Source organism: Tupaia chinensis, unplaced genomic scaffold (genome assembly GCF_000334495.1).
Source record: "Tupaia chinensis unplaced genomic scaffold, TupChi_1.0 Scaffold000420_1, whole genome shotgun sequence".
NCBI lineage: Eukaryota > Metazoa > Chordata > Mammalia > Scandentia > Tupaiidae > Tupaia > Tupaia belangeri.
Window position 1 is genome coordinate 1935385 of NW_006159925.1, and position 17669 is coordinate 1953053.

At 40.3% G+C, this 17669-nt stretch overlaps 1 long non-coding RNA gene across 1 annotated transcript in view; it reads left to right on the forward strand.

Moving 5' to 3' along the window:
* LOC102473170 (uncharacterized) overlaps positions 1 to 5269 on the forward strand; it is an 11367-nt gene extending 6098 nt beyond the window's left edge. The window contains exons 2-3 of the long non-coding RNA XR_335450.1: positions 3655 to 3803; positions 5010 to 5269. This is a non-coding gene — a long non-coding RNA (uncharacterized LOC102473170). The remainder of the gene's footprint in view (positions 1 to 3654; positions 3804 to 5009) is intronic.
* Positions 5270 to 17669: the final 12400 nt, after the last annotated feature.

The window sequence follows — 17669 nt, forward strand, 5'->3', positions numbered from 1 at the left end:
AACAGATCTTTTATTATGTATATATCTAATTACTTTTATAGAATAGAGAGATCTAAATAGATTCATATGTGTGTATGTTTAAGTATCCATTCATGTGTATGTAAACATACGTGTGCAGTCCACAGATGTTTGGAGATATGCCTGGGTCACATCATCTGTCCTCGAAACCAGGATACTATGATTTATTTTGAAAGAAGCTTTGATAGTGAAAGGGCTTCTGTGACTGGTCATTCTAATCCTGCTTTTAAAGAACCCCATTCACTCTGAATGTTACAAGAGTTCTATTGACTGAGAGGACGGATCTCCCAGCAGCTCCTCAAGGTGCTGCATTGTGGTTCCGGATCACATTCAAAACCCATTCGCGTTTTTTCCTCAGGGATCCTCAGCAGCTGTGCATTGTCAATTGCAATACCCTACAGCCTTCGGAAGTTCTTAATCAGTTAATCAGTTTATGTTTATCAACATATAGCAGACTTCATGTCACATCACCAAATGTATTTGAAACAACGAGGCCAAAATGAAAAAGGGCTAAATGACTGCTCCAGCAGAAGGGCACACAGATCTCTTTCAGATATTTGTTTTAATCTGACTGCCGTAATAGTAAAGGAAGTTAATGTGAAAAAAGTTCAATTTGTACAGGAAAATCATGGTCTAAGCATCTCTCTGTTCTTACATGTCAGTGTAAGTCAATTGCTCTTAATGATGTCATATTTTGTTTGGTTTTTGAATTCATGCCTCATTGTCTGGTAATGAGCATGCCTCATAGTCAGCATGAGGAACGGGGTTGACTTCCTACGAGAAGTTAGGAACTGAGCACCTACTGTGAGACTGTGTTCTTAGAATTTGATCAAGATAGAAAAACAGACAGGATAGAAAAACAGTACAGAGGGAACTAGCAGTTAGCGTAATGGCTATGTCACTGGACTCTCACGTAGTCGACCGCACCATGTAGTCGACCACGGTTTGAATCCTGGACCCAGTAGCTTAAACTCACACCAGGCGCATGTGCATGCATGCCCAAGATCCAGAGAGAATGGAGAAGGGATGGTGGCGTGGCCATCCCCCCAGGGGGTGATTTCTGTTTCTCTGTCTCTCTGGAAGTGTACGAGCCCTACAGCAAAAAAACTCTCAAAAAAAAAAAAACCCCCCCCCCCCCCCCCCCCGCAAAAAAAGAAAGAAAAACAGTACGGAAAGAAAAAATGGAAGGATAAAAATAAAGGAAGAAGGGAGTGAAGGAGATGGAGGAAACTTAGAAGGGGGGAGAATGGAAGGCCGCGTCAGGCACGTGCTCCCGGTCTTGAACTTACAAAGGCATGGTGAGGTGTTTGTGTTTTAGAATTAAGTGGCTGGAGCTTTGCTGAGAATGGACAGGCACTAAAGGAATGCTGAGTGACCTTGAGGGCTGACAGAAATGCGCCCTTTCTCTGGATCTGGTCCAGGGAGATTTTTTTCCCTCTTACCTACTGCTAATCTTAGGACTGGGTGTTTTCCCACTGTATAATTTTCACTTCTGCATAACACAGTACCCTAAATCTTAGTAGCCGATCTCATAGTTTCAAAGGCTGGGACACTGGGTACGGCCTACCTGGGTGGTGAGGCTTAGGACCTGAGGCGACAGTCAGCTGTTAGCAGGACTGACATGACCTGAGGTGAGTCTGGGTCTGGAGTACCTGCTTCTGCTTCACACTCGTGGTTATTTACAAGAGGCCTCAGGTTGTCTCTGCGTGACTCTTTCTGGAGGGCTTCTCACAACGTAGTGGCTGGCTACCCAAAGTGAGTGACCACAAGGAGAGAGTAAGAGCCATGTTGGCCATTAAAGGAGCCGTCTCTTCCATAAACTAATCTCAGCAAGGGTGTTGCATCGCTTCTGCTGTACTCGATTGGCCACACGGAAAACACGCTAAGGTGGAAAGGAGATGACTCGGGCCCTTTTGGAGGCTGGCTACCACATTCATTTAAGCCTGTCCCCCACAGGCCACAGGCTCTCACCCTCCTCAAGGCATCAAAAGTCTCATCTCATTACAGTTTCAACTCCAAGTTTAACCCTGTATAGTCTGCACCAACCTATAGATAAATCAATTTGGATCTATAAACAAAAACTCCCACAAATCTTTTTTGTTAAACCCTTCTCTACCTTGAGCTTCTCCTGAAGATGATCTCCTTAATCTTTTCACAAACTCTACAGTTTTATGGGGAATGTCTGTGAGTTATTCTCTTGAATTCTTTACAGGGAGTTTTTTCCTACTGAACAATACTCTGGAATATCACTGTTTATTTTTATTTATTTATTTATTTTTTTGAGAGGTTTTTGCTATAGGGTGCGTGTGCTCATCAGAAAGACAGAGAGAGACAGAGATATAGAAAGAGACAAATCACCCCCCCCGGGGGGGGGGCCACACCACAATCCCTTCTCATCCATTCCCTCCATTCTCCTCTTGGGATCTTGGGCACTCATGCACACACACCTGGTGTTGAGTTTAAGCCACCAGGTCCGGGATAAACCATGGTCAACTACATCGGAGTCCAGCAACATAGCCATTAAGCTAACTACTGGTCCCTATCGCTGTTTATTATCCTAAAGGACTAACAAAGAATTTTTAGTCATGCTCTTGATGTTATATTTAGACCATACTTTTCAAATAGAACCCTAGATTTGATCTTTGCTCAAAAGATAATTCTCAATTTTAACATTGTTTGCTTTCTGATGATGCTAATGCTTCTTAAACATAATTTCTAGTTCCTTCATATCTAAAGAGATCTTTTAGATTTTCTCTCTACTCTGAAATTGTAGTGTAAACACCATGAAGAAAGTAGGCCGTGCGTTTAGCACTCTAGCCAGGAATGTCCTCCGTTAGAGCACTCAAAAGCACTAGATTGGTTTCTACTTTCTCCATTATTGCAGGCAAGGGTTTTGCTACCTTTTGTGCTACCACATAAAAGAAATTTCCTCTCTTTCATTTCCCAAGGATTTCCTCTCATTCTTTAAGTTTTTACTGGCTCTCTTTTCAAAATCTAAAATTTTTCTAATGGTCTGTTCACAGCAAACTTAGTTTTTCGTTCACACTCGTTGACCCAGCTCTTGCTCCAGTGCCTACTTCCTGCATCGCCTCGCTTTAAGGCATTTGTTTCTATAGCCCTGGATTTGCATTAGGCACCTATTTCTGAATGACAAGTTACACCATATTCTACTAGCTGAAGACAAGAATCAGTCATAATCTGCGTCAGTTTCCTAGGACGGCCATGATGAATTATCACCATGAGGTGTAAGACGACAAAGCGATTGAAGCTCTCGCAGTTACAGAGGTCCAGCGTCGGCAGGGTGGTTTCTTTCTGGTAGCTCTGAGGAAGCGTCAATTCCATGCCTCATTTCGAGCTTCTAGTGCTTTTGGCAGTACTTGATGCTCTCTGGCTTGTAGACTCATCGTTCTGATCAGAAAGACACCACCCATCTTCCCATCGCTGCATTCTAAGCACGGCTTTCTTCCTTCTTCCTCTCTCAACTTAGAAGGCATTGCTTGTTATTGAATCAAAGGGCCAGAGTGACCTCATCTCAGTATTTCCCAAGGCCATTTCTCCAAATACTGACATTTTTATAGTTTCTAGGAATGTATCTTTTGTGAGGCACCACTAATCTCATTACATTCTTTTGCACAGTTTCTGATGGTCCGACGATGAAGGGTATTTCTGGCTTAGCATCTCTCGTGAGTTTCCGCAAGGCCTTTAGCTTGGACTGCAGTCATCTGAAGGAGTGACGGGAGCTGGAGATGGAGTTTCTAACTGACACACCTAACTGTTGGAAAAAGGTGAATTTGTCACCATGTAGGAGAGCCACCTGTGGCCTGGCAGAAAGTTTCACCCACAGCAACTATTTCCAGAGAGAAAGAGAGAAAGTCAGAAAGAAGCCCATCAATGCATTTTATAGCCTAGTCTTAAGAGTGGCAAACCATCACTTCCGAGGTATTCTGTGGACTCAGGTAACAGCTGTCGTTGGTACGACATGAGACCAGACACAACGTGGCTGTCCATATGGGAAGTGGGAATGACTGGGTGCTGCCAAATGTGTTTTCACATTTAGGCCAGATTGAGTTTGAATTTCCCTGTTATTGCTTTGAAATAATCCCAATAGTCTGATAATTTGCCACATAATTATCAAGGTTCAAGGTACATCACCAGTAAGGGAAAAACTAAATGCTTAAAGCCACTGAGAATTCTGAGGAATGATCTTAATAGCCCTTCTATAGAGCTCAGTCCACAGTAACTAATAAATGTTACCACATAGCCTAGTGACCTTCCCCTATTATGTAGTATGGAAGAGAATATAGTGTGTGTGTGTATATTTCTGGCTTAGCATCTCTACCGAGTTTTTGTAAGCCTTTTAGCTGGGATTGCAGTCATGTGAAGGAGTGACGGGAGCTGGAGATGGAGTTTCTAACTGACACATCTAACTGTTGGAAAAAGGTGACTTTTTTTTTTTTTTTTTGAGAGAGATTTTCACTGTAGGGCGCGTGCGCTCGCCAGACAGACAGAGAGAGACATAGAGACAGAAAGCGAGAAATCACCCCCCAGGGGGGATGGTCATGCCGCAATCCCCTCTCCTCCATTCTCCTCTCGGGATCTTGGGCACGCACGCACACGCGCCCGGCATGAGTTTTAAGCCACCGGGTCCGGGACACGAACCGTGGTCGACTATGTGGGAGTCCAGCAACATAGCCATTACGCTAACTGCTGGTTCCCCGAAAAAGGTGACTTTTGTCACTATGTAGGAGACCCACCTGTGGCCTGGCAGAAAGCTAATTTATATCTAATCTATACCTATCTATCAAAATAAAAGATGGGAAAATAGGTATTTACTGAACATCAAGTTTATAGCATAGAAACCTGAACCTATGGGACCAGGCAGTGGCGTTGTGGCTGAGGTGACTGGACCCCACGTGGCTGGCCAGATGATTCAAGTACACACACCATGCCATGACGTCACATAACCACAGATTTCTGATTATTTCCTCTAGAATTTAAGAACATCGGAATAAAACTGTGAGACATAATTATATTCCTCAATCAATCTGGACCAAGAGAACAACTGTGTAACAAACAGGACTTGGGGACCTAGAAGGCAGGTCATTCTGTGACACTGACAGAGGATAGTACCACAAGGACTCAAGCTCAGAAAAACCAGCCATCTTCACAATGAACATTCGAGGGGGTTTTCCCTCTGCAACTCTTTATTCATGAATTTCTTTGAGATTCCAGTACTGTCCTAACCACACAGACTCCCATCAATCATAATGTCTTCCTATTATCCTAATGTTTTGGACAACACCAAGTCCTCATATGAATCATCTAATAAATTATTTATTGTGTTTGAGAATGGAGTTATAGCTGGAGAAAATATTTACATTCTACCCAAGAAAAATATCAAATGTTTTTTTGGAGAGGTTTTGGCTATAGGGAGCATGTGCTTGCCAGACAGACAGAGACAGAGAGACAGAAAGCAAGAAATCACTCCCCAGGGGTGATGTCCACACTGCAATCCTTTCTCCTCCATTCTCCTCTCGGGATCTTGAGCATGCATGCACACACACCTGGCATGAGTTTAAGCCACTGGGTCCGGGATTTGAACTGCAGTCAACTACATGGGAGTCCTACGACATAGCCATTATGCCAACTGCTGGTCCCAATAACATGAATATTTTTTAAGGGCATCGTTATTTTTATTGTTGAGAGTCGCTATGTTGTTATTGCTCTATTTTGGCCCATCTGTAGTTTGAATTAGAGGTGTTAGTATATATATTAAGAATAATAAAAAAAAAGAACCAGCAGATAGTGTAATGGTACATCACTGGACTCCCATGAAATTGACTGTGGCTCAAGTCCTGGACTCAGTGGTTTAAAACTCACACTGGGCACGTGTGAGTGTGTTCCAAGATCCCAAGAGGAGAATGGAAAAGAAGGGATTGTGGGATGACCATCCCTCCTAAGGGGTGATTTCTCATGTTTTGTCTCTCCAGTGAGCACATGTACCCTATATCAAAAATCTCTAAAAAAGAATCATAAGAATGTCAAATAAAATGGGAATTTTATCAGAAGAAGAGTAAAGAAGGGAGGTAGAAGAGGAAGAAAAGGAAAAAGGGAGGTAGGGAAGGAGAAAGAAAAATAATTTCAATTTATAAGCTTCTTGAAATATGCATACTTTGAAAAACTCTATTGTACACTATAAAATATATATGACAATTAAATATAAACAAGAAATTATAATATAAAATTAGTAAAAAAAATTACATATGCACCTAAAAACGAGAAAGGTCTAGCTTTGAATATTACATAATTTACATTTTTGTTTTTGGAGAAGTTTTTGCAATAGGGGGTGTGTGCTGGTCAGAAAGACAGAGAGACACAGAGATACAGAAAGAGACAAATCACCCCCCAAGGGGATGGCCACACCACAATCCCTTCTCCTCCATTCTCCTCTCAGGATCTTGCGCACGTACGTACACACGCCTGGCATGAGTTTAAGCCACCAGGTCTGGGACTCGAATCGCGGTCGGCTACATGGGAGTCCAGCCACATAGCCATTACACTAACTGCTGGTCCCCAAAGTTTACATTTTTTAAATGGGCAGAATGGAAATAACTTGCTATATATTTTTTACTATGCAAAGGCTTAATCAATCAAATAAATGACGGCAGTAAACCTAGTTACTTTTTAAAGACCTCTGCATTTATTTAGATACTTATCTAAGACAGGAAGGCTAAAACATGCTTCAGGCTAAAGTAGAACTTATTTCATCCATGCAGCCTTCTTAGGTTTATAACGTATTGTTGTGGTATGTGATGACAAATGTCTCCTTCCAAGTTGAATTTTTATTTCACTGTGGTTTGAATATTGAGAAATTGTCTTTCAACTCAGAGTGCACTACGAAAATTAAAAATGGAAGCATATGTACAATGGCCTTCTTAGTAACGTCTGTCTTTAAAACTTTCAAAGAACAGATGAATAGAAAAAAAATCAAATCAGACTTCCTCAAATAAGTGATGTTTAACTTTTCTCTCTAAGTAAAATAATAATGAAACCATGTATTGTAGATACGTCAATTTCCATACATAGAATACAATTGAAACTGTGTGGAGGAGGATGTGAGGAGCTAAATCTCTAAAAATCTAAGTGGTAACTTACAATTTCAAAAGAAGCAGCCAGACTGAGGAAGAAAAGGGATGCAGTGCTGAGGGGAACGTGAACCCAGGAAGACGGCATAGACCCGGAGCCTCACTCTAGTTACATTCGAGTCACTCACCAGCAGATTCCAAGTCTCACCACCTTTGTGCCTTGAAACAGATGGCAGCTTTTCCCTTTTTGTGACCCTTTTTCTCTCCACCTGAAGGAAATGCAGACCTGACTTTGAAGAAGTGAAGAGAATTCCTTTAAGCCCATTGTCTATGAGAAGAATGAAATGTGGGTGTTGCTCAATCTGGAAAGCAATCTAAATAATCCCGTGATTATAAGCAACTATACATAATTAGAATGGCTGTCCGATGGGCCAGATTAATGAGGAACCCCGTGAAGTGGTGGGAGGAACACGGCAGGGTCAGGTGGTGGAGAACTTCTCAGCTCATTAGTTTCTCCCATGTTCATATCAGAAAAACGATAGGATACTCTTTTCTGTTCTCTCGTCAGTAATTGTTTAAGAAGGTGTTAAACGTATTTTTTACCGTAATGAACATACTTGCCAGAAGAGCTAACAGCAAGTTACTTGCTTTTAAAAACACACTTTTAAAAACAACCACAGATAGAGAGGGAGGGAAAATAAGGAACTAGCATGCTAATTAGAGGAAAACATAACATAAGTTGACAGAATTAAGTCAACTGTACATCTGAAAAGCCCACTTATAAAATGAAAAAAAAAAAGCAACAATAATCTAGCTTCAACTTGCGTAATAGAAATATATAAGTCAAAGTGACCCAGGAAGCTTGAAAGCAAACAGGTGGTTATAACATTCAAATGTATTAAAGACAAAGATAAATTTGGGATATTAATATTAGATGATACAAAATAAAAGCTAACAGAAAAATAAAAAATAAAGTTAAGATGAGAGATGGTTAAAAATGATGAGGGGAAATTTGAAGTAAAGTTGACTTGAAATGAAGACATTTATAAACTGCAAATAGATTAAAGACTGACTTTTTTTTAAAATGACACAAGAAAATGAAAGCAATACTTCATTTCTTAGAATGTAAAATACTTTTCTCTCTCTCTTTTTTTCTTTCTTCTTCTTTTTTTTTCTATAAGGTGTGGTTGCTCTCCAGAGACAGAGAGATACAGTAAAAGGCAAAGTGAGAAATCATCCTCTTGAAGGGGATGGCCATGACACAATCCCTTCTCCTCCATTGTCCTCATGAGATTTGGGGCATGCATACACATATGCTTAGGAATTTTCAATGAGGTTCTGGACTTGAACCACAGAGTCAGCCAAGTGGGAGCCAGTGCTTTAACCTCCAGATCACCTGCTGGCCCTGTCAAATAAATAGGATTTTAAAACAGAAAACCAAATTACTCATTGAATAATTTTAAATTTTATAAAGAATACAATAACACTCTTCCACTTCTCTGAGAGTAGCAAAGATTCAAACATTTGCAATTGCTTACCATGTAACAGAGTGAAGGGAAACAGGAGTCAATATTATCCTGAGATTATAAGTGGTTGCAAGGTTTTGAAAGCAGTGGGCCAGTATTTTGCTTCTTGGACTTCACCTGATAACTGTTCTTACCTGCCATGGGTGAATAGTAACCTCATAAGGAATCTACTCCTAATCTCTACAGCCTGTGAATGCTAGTTTCCCTGGGGAAAAAAGGGGGATATTGCAGATACAATTGAATCAAAGAAGCTTGAAATGGGAGATTATTCTGGGTTATCTGGAATGGACCTTAAATTTAATGGCAAGCGGTCTTATCACAGGGAGGCAGAAAGATCTGGCTAAAGGGATAGAGAAGACAACAGAGGCAGAGAAGAGTGAGGCAGAGGCTGGACTGACGCAGTCAGAAATCCAAACTGTGGTTGCTGAGCTGGCCCTGTAGCCTAGAGGGTAGGAGAACCAGATCTCGCATGGCTGACCACAATTCCCAACACATCAGACACGTGTGTGTGCGTGAGTGCCCCAAATCCCGACAGAATGCAGAAACAGAGGTGTGGGTGGCACGACCAGACCCCAGGGAGGGTGCCTTTTCTTTCTCCCTGTCTGTCTCTATGCCCCTCTCTGGTGACTGCACATGCCTGTTGGTAATTAAAAACCAAAAACCAAAAAAGAAATAACAAAACAAACCTGTGGCAACCAAGAAGCTGGAAAAGGCAGAGAACAGAGCAACCCAGGGAGCCTCTGGAAGAAAACCAACTCTGCTGATACCCTAATTTCAGCTCCTTAGGACTCGATTCAAATTTCTAGACTCAGGAGTTCTCTCTGTCTCTTTCTTTCATTCTCTTTTTTTTTCCTCTTCCTTCCTTCCTTTTTTTCTTTCTTTTTTTTCCTGCTATAGAATGCATGCACTTGTTGGAAAGAGAGAGAGAAAGTGAGACAGAAAGAGAGAGAGACTGATAAATCACTCCCCCAGAGGGGATAGTCATCCTGCAATCCCTTCTCGATTCTCTCAGGACTTTGGGTACTAATATACATGTGCCTGCTGAGTTTCCCAGGCTGCTGGATCTTAGACTGGAATTGTGAATTTGACCAGATAAGATCTAGCTCCCTTAATCACCCCACCACTAGCTGGCCCCAAGCCACGGGAATTCTGAGAATACATTTCTGGAGTTTTTTTTTTTTTTTTTGGGGGGGGGTGGGGGAGAGATTTTCACTGTAGGGCGCGTGCTCTCGCCAGACAGACAGAGACAGAGAGACAGAAAGCGAGAAATCACCCCCAGGGGGGATGGTCACGCCGCAATCCCTTCTCCATTCTCCTCTCGGGATCTTGGGCACGCACGCACACGCACCTGGCGTGAGTTTTAAGTCACCGGGTCCGGGACGCGAACCGCAGTCGACTACGTGGGAGTCCAGCGACATAGCCATTACGCTAACTGCTTGTTCCCTACATTTCTGGAGTTTTAAAAGACTAACCCAGTAGAAATCTGTTACAGCAGCTGATAGGGAACTAAGCAGCATCCAAAGTCTTAAATCTTTAAAAGAAAAATTAATTTTCTTTTTTTATTATTTTTTCTAAATTCGCCAGTGAGAGGTGAGAGACAGAAAGTGAGAAAGCATCCCCACCCTGTGGGGAATAGTCATCAGCAATACCTTCTCCTCTACCTTTCCCTCCTTTCAGCATTTTGAGCACACGCGCAGTATGTGCCCAGTAGGGTCTGGGACTAGAACTACACAGATGGCTTTGTGGAATCCAGCCACCTTAACCACCATGTCAAAGCCTCTTTTTCTCTTAAAGTCTCTTTCTTTTTATTTTTTAAGAAGGATTTAATTTTATTTATTGCTATTATTATTGTTTTTAATTTGCACTAGAGCACGTGGCATACTCAAAATCCTGAGAGGAGAATGCGGGAGAAGTGACTGTGGAATGGCCATCCCCCTAGGGAGTGATTGCTCACTTTCCCTTTCTCTGAAGAGCTCACATGCCCTTTAGCAAGAAGATGTAATGCTACACGAAGCAAGCCAGACCATTAAAGACTGACTTCTATATACACAGAATGAATGACAAAAACGGGAAATCGGAAAATATAGCAGAAACAGCAAAAGGAGATATGATAGACTATAGAGGAGGGGTTGGACAGGAGGGATGGGAGGGAGAAACTCAAGGGGGAAACAGGAACATTTAACAGACACAGGTATGGAAGGACATTGCACATGATGATACCTTTGATTTGCCTGACATGCGATGCATTTGAGGTTTGAGAGCCCACATCACATACTATAAACACGCACAGTGATTAAATGCAAATTTAAAAAGCACTAAAATATGGGCCAAAAAACTACAAACACACACACATACACACACACTCTCACGCAAATCTAATAAAAGAAAAGTCCCCCCTAGGGCTAGCCAGTGGCATGGTGGATGGTGGCGAAAGCAGCTGGATCCCACATGACTGGCTAGATAGACTGAATCCAGGACCCTGCAGCTTGAAAAATACACCAGGAGCATGTGCTTGCATGCTCAAAGTCCTGAAAGGAGAAATACAGAAGGGATTGCAGCATGACCGTCCTTCATTGAGTGGCCTGGGGAGCTGCTTTCTCCATTGCCCTCTCTATATCTCTCTGTCTCTTGCAGTCTTTCTTTGGAGAGTGCACATGCCCCTGAGGCAAATTAAAAATAAATAAATAAAAAATTCCAGGGGTCAGCACGTGACTTGGTGGTTAAGGCCCTAGATTCCCACATGCCTAGCCGTAGTTCCCATCTCAGAACTGGCAGTCTGAAAATCAAGCCAGATGCATGTGTGTGCATGCCAAAAATCCCAGGTGGAGAATGGAGGAAAAGGGACTGTGGTGTGGCCATCCTCTCCTGGAGAGTGATTCTTCATTTTCTATCTCTCTGGGGAATGCATGTGTCTGATGACAAAAACCTAAAAGACAAACAAACAAACAAAAAATTCCCTCCAAAAACCTGAATATTACCCGCAAAAAATCAGTTGAATAGAAAACAGAGAAACAATACAGAAAATCAGTGAGGTCAAAAGCTGAATTTTTTTTTTTTTTTTTTGGAGAGGTTTTTCGCTATAGGGCGCCTGTGCTCGCCAGACAGACAGAGAGAGACAGAGAGACAGAAAGTGAGAAATCACCCCCCAGGGGGGATGGCCACGCCGCAATCCGTTCTCCTCCATTCTCCTCTCAGGATCTTGGGCATGCTCGCACACGCGCCCAGTGTGAGTTTAAGCCACTGGGTCCGGGACTTGAACCACGGTCGACCTCGTGAGAGTCCAGCGACATAGCCATTACGCTAACTGCTGGTTCACAAAAGCTGAATTCTTGAGAAAATTATTGAAATTCATAAAACTAGCCAGACTCATCAGAAAACTGAAAAAAAAAAATATTATGGCATAAGTCACCAATATTGAGGACCAGGAAGATAATGCTTCTATAGAATGTGCTGATACTAGATGAACATCAGAGGATTATTATGAACAAATTTATCACAATAAATTTAACAGCTTAGATAAAGTTGGTTGATTCCTGGTGGGAGGGAAGAACTCATCAAAGCTTTGGGCCGTATTTTGGCAAAACAATAAAATGTGATCTGGGTCAACCTGTGGCGTGGTGGTTAAGGTGACTGGATGCCACAAGGCAACTGCACAGTTCGAGTTTCAGCCTGGCAGCTTGAAAAACATACTTGGGTGCATGTGTGTGCATGTGTACCAAAAATCCCGAAAGGAGGAATAGAGAAGGATTGTGCTATGACCACTCTCCATGGCGGGGAGGCGTGCTTTTTCACTTTCCTTTTCTCTCTCTCTGTCTCTCTCTGAGTGCAGAGTCTCTCTAAGACATTTTTTAGATGGTGGGAGACTGACATGGGAAGGTTCTTGATTCCAGTCTGGAGCCCTCCAAGAGCATGCGGGGCCCACACTTGCCCATGATGCAGTGCTGGCTGAGGCAGAGGGTGGACCGTGGCTTTGAGACCATTAGGGGTGTTGTCTCCCTCTCTCTCTCACCATCTCTCTGCCTCTCTTGCTCATGGAATAAATAAATAAATCATCTCTAAAAAAATTCATCAAAGTGCTTACATGAGAATAAATAGACTCCTTCCCCCACTGGGGGTACTTTCTCTTTCTTTCTGATGAGTACATGCATACTGTAGTAAATCAAAAACTTAAAATAAAAGAAGAAATGGATTTCCCAAGTAGTACTATATCTATCAGAGTAACTGAAATTATAGTAAACTATTAAACAGGCCACCTCCACAGCCTAGTGGTTGAATGAACTGGATCCCACACGGCCAACCACAGCTCAAATCCCAGTTCTAGGTATTTGAAAGACACGCCAGGCCCAAAGTCCTGATGGGATTTGGAAATGGAGGAGAAGGGATTTCAGTGTGACCACACCCTGAAGGGAGCTTCTTTCTCTCTCCCTCCCTCCTTCTTTCTCTCTTCGATTAACCCATGTGCACTCAGGCGATTAAGAAAACAAAATTAAAGAAAATAAACTTTCCCTAAGAGAGAGTACTTTTGAGAGAATCTGGTTTCAAAATTCTAAAAAATGAGCAATATTGACAGGACAAAAGTCGACGCAACCCTTAGCCTATTGGATAAGGCTCCATTGACAAGTGTACAAATGCTTTCACTATAGAATAACTGAATTTATTATTTAAATTTACAACTAGAGGCTTTTCATAAAGCAGCATGAGTGAGTTTTGTAAATGATGACATGTCATCTGTGTATATATATTAAAGTTTTTTATAACTAAAACTAATTTTAATTTTTAAAATTGTCTATCAAGCAAATGTATGTTTAAAAGAACAGACATAACTGACATTTTCAGGTGTTATGTTGTGGCCAGAAGCTGTATATATTTGATTATACCCTGAATTAAAACAATTATAAAATGTAAAAGAGAAATAAAACCTTCTTAAGGGTCATAATTTCACAGCATCAATTTTTAAACCATTTTCTTAATCTATTGTACTGACTAAATGAGTTGTTCTATTTTAGTATTCAAAGCTGTAAGTTATATTCTATTTATCTTCCTGAGAACATTCTCTATGCTAAATGTCTTTTACACATGGCCTGAAGTTAGCAGTGGCGAACCCCCCCCAGCCACTAGGAGCACGATGAGCCTTTGTCTCTACCGGAATGCCATCTTGGGATCATTTACTAATAGAACAATGTCTGCATATGACATTTGAAACTACATGGCAGCAGAATGAACTGGCTTGAACTCATTCTTAACTCATTCTTTTTCATCTGTGTACCCACATAGTTATCTATGTTCCTGTCTGTATTTTTTTAATTTAATTGCATTGTTTTTAAGTGTTTGATATCACACCATTACACCTGCAAACAGTACTTCTGTGTCCTTTTTTTTTTTTTTTTGCTGTAGAGTGTATACGCTTGCCAAAGAGACAGAGAGAGACAGAGAGACAGAAGGTGAGAAATCAGCTCCCGGCGGGATGGCCGTGCCACAGTCCCTTCTCCTTCATACTCCTCCTCGGATTTTGGACAAGCACGCACGCAAGCCCTGTATGAGATTCAAGCCTGCAGGTCCGGGACTCAAACCACATGTGGCAGTCCAGCGACATAGCCATTACGCCACCTGCTGTTCCCTTCAGTGGAAATACCATTTCGTACCCAGCAAAAATGGACAATTTCTTAATGTAATCTAACACTGCATTTTCTCTACTCATTTAAATGTCATTTTTGGATTTTTCTTTTTTAAAAAAATAAGATCCACTTACAGCATTTTTGATATTTAAGTTTCTTTTAATCCATTACAGTGTCTGTATTTAGGGTAGAGGTTCAGCTCTTTCCTTTAATATATCTATCTATCTGTCTATCTGTCTGTCTATCTATCTATCTATCTATCTATCTTTGTATATAATCTTTTTTTAGATACCAATGAGTTTGGGAATAAGTATATATTCGTAAGACCATCACAATGATCAAGGTTATAAGATGTTAATTATCAGCTAAACCTGCCTCCCAACCCCTTAACTGCTCTTGTGTTGTCTGTGTGTGTGTGTAGGAAGAACCCTTCCTGTAAGATCTACTCTCTTAGCAAATTTCGAGTATACGGCACTATATTATCTATAGGCACTAAGCTGTAGAGTAGCTCTCTAGAACTCATTTATTTTGCATAAAAAACTTTGTACTTTGTAACTACCACCTTCATATCCCCTCCACAACTACCTCTCTTACTCAACTCTGTAGCAACCATCATTCTACTTTGTACTTGTATCGACTTGATTATTTTAGATTCTACAAGTATGATGTCTACATACTTGCATGCTCTCACTTACATGGGTTTATTTTCCTGTGTCTGGCTTATTTCATGTAACATGGTATTCTCAAGGTCCATCCATACTGTCACACATGTTAGAATTTCCTTATATTTTAAGGTTGACTAATAATCCATTGTATGGATGTATCACTATCTCTTTATCCATTTATCCACTGACAGACATTTGGAGTTGTTTCCATTTCTCAGCTATTGTAAATAATGGTGCAACAAGTGTAGGTAAGCATATCAGAAGAGTCCTAAAAAAGTTCATGGAAAATGCATAATTCAAAAACACCATGCATGGTTTTTAACTTTTTTCACCAAAATAAACTCATTCTTAAACTTCATTTTCCCATGAACTTTTTATCGTCCTATAGTATCTATTTGAGATCCTGATTTCAATTCCTTTGGATGTATACCCAGAAGTAGGATTCCTGGATCAAGTGTTAGCTGTTTTTAATTTTTTGAGAAATATCCATACTGTTTTCCATAATTGCTGTCCCAATTTATATTCTCATTCTTTTCCATAATTGCTGTCCCAATTTGCAGTCATGCAGTATATAAGGGTTACTTTATACTACAATCTCGCCATAATTATTCTTTTGTCATAACCATTTTAAAAGGCATGAGGTGATACCTCAATGTGATTTTGAATTGAATTTCCCTCATGATTAATAGTGTTGACTACTTTTTAATAAACCTGTTGGGTATTTATAAGCCTTCTTTGAAGAAATTTCTACTCAACTCCTTTGCCTACATTTTAATTGGGTTATGTATGTATTAATTTATTTTTTACTATTGAACTGCATAGGTTTCTTTTTTTTTTTTTTTTTGAGAGATTTTCACTATAGGGCATGTGCGCTTGTCAGACAGAGAGAGACATAGAGACAGAAAGCGAGAAATCAGCCCCCAGGGGGAATGGTCATGCCACAATCCCTTCTCCTCCATTCTCCTCTCGGGATCTTGGGCACACACACACACGTGCCTGGCGTGAGTTTTAAGCCACCGGGTCCGGGACACTAACCGCAGTCGACTACGTGGGAGTCCAGTGACATAGCCATTACGCTAACTGCTGGTTCTCAAGCTGCATATGTTTCTTACGTATTTTGGATAGTCACAACTTTTTGGCTATATGGTTTGCAAATGTTTTATGGCATTCTATAAATTGCTTTTTCATTTTGTTGATTGTTTTCTTTGCTGCTTTAGAGAGTTTTTAGTTTGACATAGTCCCATTTGCTTATGCTTTCATTTATTGCTTCCACTTTCTGTGCCATATCAAAAAAATAAATAATTCCCAAGGCCAATGTCAATTACTTTTTCTTCATTAGAAATGTTTCATGATTTTTGTCATTATAAATAAGTCTCTAATCCATTTTGAGTGATTTAAATTTAAATTTACATCCTTTTAAATTTTTTGCATGTGGATATCTAAATCTCTTAACATCATTTATTAATGAGATTATTTCTTCCTCACTGTGGATTTTTAATGTATTTTCAAAAATTTGTTACACACACACACACTCACATGTATACATATATACATATATATACTGGAATTCTATTCTATTTCATTGATCTTTGCATTTATTTTTACATGAATATCAGAGGTTTTTTTTTAGATACTATAGCTCTGTAATATATTTTGAAATTAGGAAATTTATAATTCTTGCTCAAGAGTGCTTTGGGTATTTGGGACCTTTTGTGGTTCCATATAAATGTTGGTATAGTTTTTTCTTTTCTGTGAAAAATTCCATTTGAATTTTTATAAGAATTGCATTGAATCCTAAAAGTAAGCTTGAGTAAAAAACATTCAATTTTTTAAGAAACTGCCTTGTAGGGACCATCAGTTGACAGAATGGCTGTGTTGCTGAACTCCCAGGTAGCTGACCATGGTTCGAGTCCCGGACCCGGTGGCATAAACTCATTCTGGGCATGTGTGCATGAATGCCCAAGAACCCAAGAGGAGAATGGAGGAGAAGGGATTGCGGTGTGGCAATCCCCCTAGGGGGTGATTTTTCGCTTTCTCTCTCTCTGTTTGTCTCATGAGTACATGAGCCCTATAGCAAACACCTCTCCAAAAAAAAAGAAAGAAACTGCCTCGTAAAATTTGTACATTTCAGATTTGGCTGGTTACATCCTCAGAGTTTGTGAAACAGATTCTATCTACAATATTTTCCCCAAACTGCTATTAGTCACAGTTGTAGAGGTTTGATTAAATAAATCAATAATATTTATAGCAATATTTTAACCTTTTATAATTTCCTTTCCAATAATCACTGTAGAAGACAATACCTGCCACATGAAGAAGTTCTGAGTGTTGAGGAAAAGAAACAATATTTAGTTAATTGGGTCACTGAGTATAGTAAATGGAAGAAAAAAATCAGCAATAAGCACAATTTTATTTATCACAAATTTCTCCACTCATAACTGCTTCATGAGATTTAAATGAAAAACATGGATAGGAAATGTTGAGCTTCATCTAGTGCTCAACATGAAATAAGATATTCACCATCTCATTCGTGTCTCTAGAGCCTTAGGACGGTTAGGATTGTTTTCTATAATAACCTATGTACTCGATAAAGATATTTTATAATGCATGCTATAAAAATCCTCAAATACTAGTTATGAGATTATCTCAAATATCCTTCTAATCTTGGCTTCCACCTCATTAGACATGCATTCTGTTGAATTAAAAAGTGTTCCCAGTTTGTGTATGGCACTAGGAAGGACACAGCAAAAATGTAGAGAG